This window comes from Nymphaea colorata, chromosome 13 (genome assembly GCF_008831285.2).
Source record: "Nymphaea colorata isolate Beijing-Zhang1983 chromosome 13, ASM883128v2, whole genome shotgun sequence".
NCBI classification, from domain to species: Eukaryota; Viridiplantae; Streptophyta; class Magnoliopsida; order Nymphaeales; family Nymphaeaceae; genus Nymphaea; species Nymphaea colorata.
In genome coordinates, this window is record NC_045150.1 from 10760442 (window position 1) to 10766834 (window position 6393).

The window sequence follows — 6393 nt, forward strand, 5'->3', positions numbered from 1 at the left end:
AAGTTCATTCCAATTAATGCCATGAAGTTGAGAATGAGAGAAATTTTCAGGAATTATTATGAAGAATCAGGAGGCTTTACTTATGAATAGAAGATTTGCCATTGCCTTTGTTGACCTATAAAATGATATACTCAATGTTAAAAACCAAGAATGGCAGTGTATGTCTGAAATTAGATCTTTTCAAGGCATATGAACAAGTTAATTGAGGCTTTCTTGCTGCAGCAACGTCATTTTAGTAGTGTTTGGATTGAGACGATTATGGTGTGACTTTGTAATGCTTCTTTTTCTATGTTGTTAAGTGGAAGAGAGGAAGATTTCATGTATAGTGAGTGTGGATTAAGGCAGCGGGATCCCCTTTCTCCCCTTTTATTTTCGATAGTGATGGAAATTTTGAACCACAGACTTCAAAAAGGGGATGTTTTTTTTGGGAGCCATTAAACTGCTGAGCCTGTTACATGGGTCAGAAGGGTGTGGGGTCTTCATACATGCAGATGGGACTATGCTGTTTTGCCAATTATAGTAAATTATTGTTAAGACAGGTGGGGCCGCATTGATTGAGTTTGCTTCACGTTCTGGCATGCAAATCAACGTCAGTAAATCCCAGTATTTTCCGTTTTTTATTGGAGATTTAGAGGAGTCATAGAATAGACCTTACTTTGGGTGGTCTATTCTATATATGGAGACTTTTCTGTCATATGCAGGGAAAGGATTGTTTGATTAAGTCTGTTCATTCTAATTGACTTATGACTTTAACATGCTACTTGTTAGTTTTTTGCAAAAAGATTGGAAGAGATCACGGTTAGTTTTCATTGAAAGAAGTAATCAGTCTTCCCTTTGCAATGTTACTTGGATGAAGAAGATCAGGAGGATTGTCTATTAAAAAAAAAAAGATGGTTCACTTATTAATTTCTAGTTAAATGGGTTCCATCTTATGCTTATAGAAAGATTTACCTCGAGATTTGCTTGATCTCAGGCGTGGAATGTTATCAGATTCAAAGGTGTGGTTGTTAAGTGGAGAAAGGCTCTTTGGATGTCTAAATCTTAATTTATCCCTAGTGCCCACTGGTTATCATACATAGCAACTTATGGTAGACTCCCCACTCAATGTTGGCTACAGAGGTTGAGAACTCCTTTAGCCTCTTCTTGTCATCTTTGCCACAAAAAGTGGGAAGATCAACATCACAAACTCTTACAAGCTCATAAAACATCATTTTTTGTAGTCTCGTCCATGCATATATCATCATTATAACATGCATCCAAGTCACAGGTCTAATTCGAACTTTGATCCGGCCTCCATTGCCACAAGATCTAAAATCTTAAATCCAAAACTCAACTTTCATATTCAAACATATCCATTTTAGATCCAAAATCAGTCCTAGTTCTCAATTCTGAATCCATTTCGTATCCAGACTATCAATTGGGGATTCAAATATGGTTTACAGATCCCATTTAGATACAAATCCATCTTTCAGGTCCATTTCAGATCCAAACCTAGCTTCCGGATCTGATTTGGTCCCAAATCTAACTTCTGTATCCAATTTCATATCGAAATCTAACTTATGGATCCAAATCTCACATCCATATCAATTACGGTTGCAAACTACCAATTTTAGATACAAATGGAACTTCTGGATCTAAGTGCCACTTATGGATCCATTTCAGATTCACAATATCAATTTCAGGCCTAAATCTAACTTCTGAATCCATGCAAATCCAAACTGTCACCTTCATATCCATTTGAATCCAAAATGTTGCTTTCGGATCAATTTGGATCTAAACTATTACTTTTGGATCGGTTTGGATCTGAACTATAATTTTGATATCCAAGTTTCGTTTTTTAGATCCAAATGTCCATCTGAATCAAATAATCACATTAAGACCTAAACTCCAAAGTTCGATCTCTTGAAGCACAAGACCTGATGTATGATGAAAATTACCCAAATTATCCTTCATTTTCATTTAAATTTTTTTAAATTAACCACGACTTTCCTTGTAACCTTGGTTTTGCTAATTACATTTAGGTTCCACTTCAAAAATGCCATAAACGTTCATTGTCTCAAAATACCCCTGGTTGGCCTTTTATTTTTTCTAAAATATCTAATATTTACAAATATTTCAAGACAAAGTAGGGAGGTGCCATGCACCGGATATGCAGGATATTTCTGCCATTTTGGCTTGGCAAGGATGGATTAGCCGGAACAAATAGATCAAATACGACCTGCCCATACTTTTGACCTTATAAAAAGACCAAAAAGACATTTGGTGCCAAACATTGACATTTTATTGGGCGGGGCCAACTGAAAGTAAAGATAGCTAGGTAAGCTAGTTATGGTGACTGAAATGCGAGTTGGCTTTGACGGACACGGTGGGCGATCAGAAATTTAAGAAATCTAATTTATATATTGATGCAAACATCATACTTAATTTTTAATAGGCGGCTTAGGTGGGCTATAAGTGCCCATTCAACATTTATTCTGATCAACTGCACCCAACCAATTGGGCAGAGATAATTTGTTTATATGTAAGTTTGTTCTTTAAAGGAAGGACTTGTAGGCACATGCACATGGCAGGAAATATATTTCGTTAACAATCTTAGTTTATGAATTGAAACCACCGTACGTTCGATCGAGAAGATACGCACGATTCCGCACCTCCTCGCCTCCCAGCTGCATCCAACTTTTATATGTATCCCGAACCAGCAGCTGGCAAACCTTCTACAGATTACCCATTCATGTATATATGGGAAAGAAGTCGTGTCGATATCTGTCCGGGAATCGTACCTTCAAATATCTGACCTTCAAAGGGGCGAGTTTCAGAAATTGCCCCCTTCTTTCGCACCAACCGATCTGCCAACACCGCCCCTGCCTTGACGGCAAACACAACCACACCGTATAGCGTACGTGAAGCAACAAAGTGGACGTGTTCAATTTTTAGAGAGAGAGAGAGAGGGAGAGAGCTATCTGACTAAATGAAAATATGTTAAGACAAAGAAAAAAACAAGCATCGCTGCTAGAGCCACCCTATATAGACCGTTATTACATCATAAACTATCGGTAACGTCGATCTAATGACACCTTTTTTTCTGATATTTTTGTTAAAACTTTAGTGATCTGAGAAAATATTCCACATTCAATAGGATTGAATTGTCATATATATATATATATATATATTAATATTGTTTAAAAAATAGTAATCTTCTATTTACATCAACTTCATTGTCATTTAAACTAAGATTGCATAAACAATAGTACTCTTTATTAGCATTAAGCTTCCGGTGAAATCATTTCAACGTTCACATAAAATTCATGTTTATTTAATATCAAAAATTTATATCGGTGCTTTTGGTTAAATCTTTTGCCAAAATAGTCCAGTTTTGTCACAGCAGTCCAACGTTAACGATATTGTAGTTTCAAAATCCACAATGATCGTATAGCATACGTGAAGCAACACGCAGGAAATTGGATTCGATACATAAAAATTAATTAAGAAAAGGGCAGCAGTAAAATGAATAAATAAATAAATAAATTACAGTTCTTACGCCAGAATACACGCACCATTGGTTTGATTAGACCGCCACGCCGGAGGCACTGATTCTTTATGATGACAACGTGATTTAAGTTTCAACGTCGACATTTACAATAATAATCCATTATCAGTTATCTCCCATCATTTCTTAAAATCGTACATGTGATCAGGTTGTGGTTTGGCCTCATAAATACGTTCTGCTACTTTAAATAATTTCAAGTTGCTGATGATTCTTCCTCAAATTTACAACTGTACAAATTTAAGGTAACTGATTACCCTAATATAATATCTTTATGTAAAGAACTTTAATACAAACTAATTACCCTAATATAATACCTTTAATAGTTGAAATGAATTCCAAATTGTCTTTTAATTTTTCAGTAGATGCATATTCTGCTACAAACTTAAGACAAACTACTTACCCTAATATAATATCTTTATATAAAGAATGAAATTAATTAATTATATAATCTATTAAAGGTAACATTTTGGCAAAGAAAGGATAACCTATACAAATTTACAACTGTACACCCCTTACTTCTTTGTCCTGTGAGAATGATTATGGTAACTTCTATAAGCTGGATCAAACTCATGATGCAAGCTTTGCACATGTTAAGAGCTTTTCCTCTAAAGATTTGTCATCTGGTTGGCTTTTAGAGAGTCTTTTGCAAGGAGAAAGTGTCTCAGACGAGGAGAATTCTTTTCCTTCAACCCAACATCACATGCCAAAATTCGGTGGGCTGTTTCGGAGGCAAACTCTAATGTTGCCCCTTGCCCTGATGGATAACCAAATATTTCTTTCAACAAATGTAGGATATTATGGAGGCTAATGTATCTTGCGCCATAAGAGATCTTTTGAAAAAGGGAGGACGGTTAGGAGCAATTGTCACAGAAAACACGTCTTATTCGAAATTCAAGAAATCAAATTTATATATTGATGCAAATATCATACTTAATTTTTAATAGGCGGCTTAGGTGGCCATAAGTGCCCATTCAACATTTATTCTGATCAACTGCACCGAATTGGGCAGAGATAATTTGTTTATATATATATATATTTGTTCTTTAAAGGATGGACTTGTAGGCGCCTGCATATGGCTGGAAATATATTTCGTTATCAATCTTAGTTTATGAATTGAAACCACCGTACGTAACTCCGGTTGATAAGTTCGGACCAAAGGAAGTGATAAGTTCGGACCGAAAGGAAGTGACTATGTGAAACAATGAAAGGTAAATTTGCTCAGAGTGGTGCATATTTCACCTTGATGTCGGAGTGACTAGTTGGCATATTTAATTCTATTTTTGACTTGGAATATAATTATAACTGCACTCGGCTAAATTAGTTTCCTAATTTCAATCTTAATTTGAACATGCCAAGCCATTGCTTGCATGTCACCTTAGACATGTTTCATTGCTTTATAAGCTTTGCAATTTGGGTCCTTCCTTCACCGACAATTAATTAATAAAAGTTATGACCATTATCTGTGAAATGCCTTTGGGTAGAGGGAATTTGGTCCATAATTTCCCTTCATTGAAAGTAAATTCAGTGCTAGTAAGATAGAGGGCATGCCTTGCATGTTACAGCCTGAACGAGCAAAGCTTAGGATGTATATTATGGTCATTTTCATCAAGAGGTGCCTATTTAGATGATGAAACAAATTCTTGGAAAGCTACACGGGTTAATATTACATGACAAAATTATATGGGGTACCTAGCTAGAGTCAAGCATAAATTTAAACTTGAGAGCTTGAGTGGAGATCTAGTTTACTTGAGCACTAAAGGAACACAGAGTTAATTTAAATGGAAATTTACCTGGCTCATCCTTTTCCTTTTGATGATGATCAGCAACATTGTCCATGGATTAACCATCTCCCTTTTGTCTACATGCCCATCAAACGATCAGACATCGCAGCCCTATATATGCCTTTAGGGAAAAGCCCATTTGGTGGCCAGCAGTCGGATTGGCATGCAAAGAAAATTCCGCTAGCTGCATGCCAGGGAACGACCGAAAATGAAACTCAGGAGATGCACATTTATATATTAACCGAGAAGACGATCAACCTTTTTTGTTTTTTCCTTTCCCTTTTTGAGGCCCATCTTGGCGGAAGGCCTCCTGAAGCGATATCTCTTACTCTATGGTGTGGACTAATTTTCAGGCTATAAATAACTGTTTCCTAATTTCAAGCGGCAATGGAAGAGTAGCAGCTGAGTGCGTGTAGATCATAAGAAGATGCAAGAACTGGTAAAAGAATAAGCCAGCTGGGGGTGGGTGCCTCCGGAATACTGGAAACGGTAGCTAAGCAAGGAGGAGGGAGGCGCCGCGGCTGTCACCGGTTCGATCGACAAGATATGTATGGCTCCGCACCTCCTTGCCTCCCAACTTTTATGTCTTTCCCGAACCAGCAGCTGGCAACCTTCTTGTTGCTTGGGGTCTACAAATTAGTATATATGCGTGGGGATATCTGACCTTGCCCCCCCAACACCGCCCTTGCCTTGATAGCAAACACAAGGCACAAACAACCATGCCGTGTAGCGTACGTGAAGCAACAAAGCAGACATGTTCAATTTTTAGAGAGACAGAGAGGGAGCTATCTGACTAAATGAAAATATATTAAGACAAAGAAAAAACAAGCATCCCTGCTAGAGCCACCCTATATACAGCGTCGTTACATCGTAAACTATCGGCAACATCAACATAATGACACCTTTTTTTCTGATATTCTCTTGAAAATTTTAGTCATCTAAGAAAATATTCCACATTCAATAGGATTGAATTTACATATATATATATATATATATATATAGTTTAAAAAATAGTAGTCTTCTACTTACATCAACTTCCTTGTCTTTTAGCTTTCGGTGAAATCA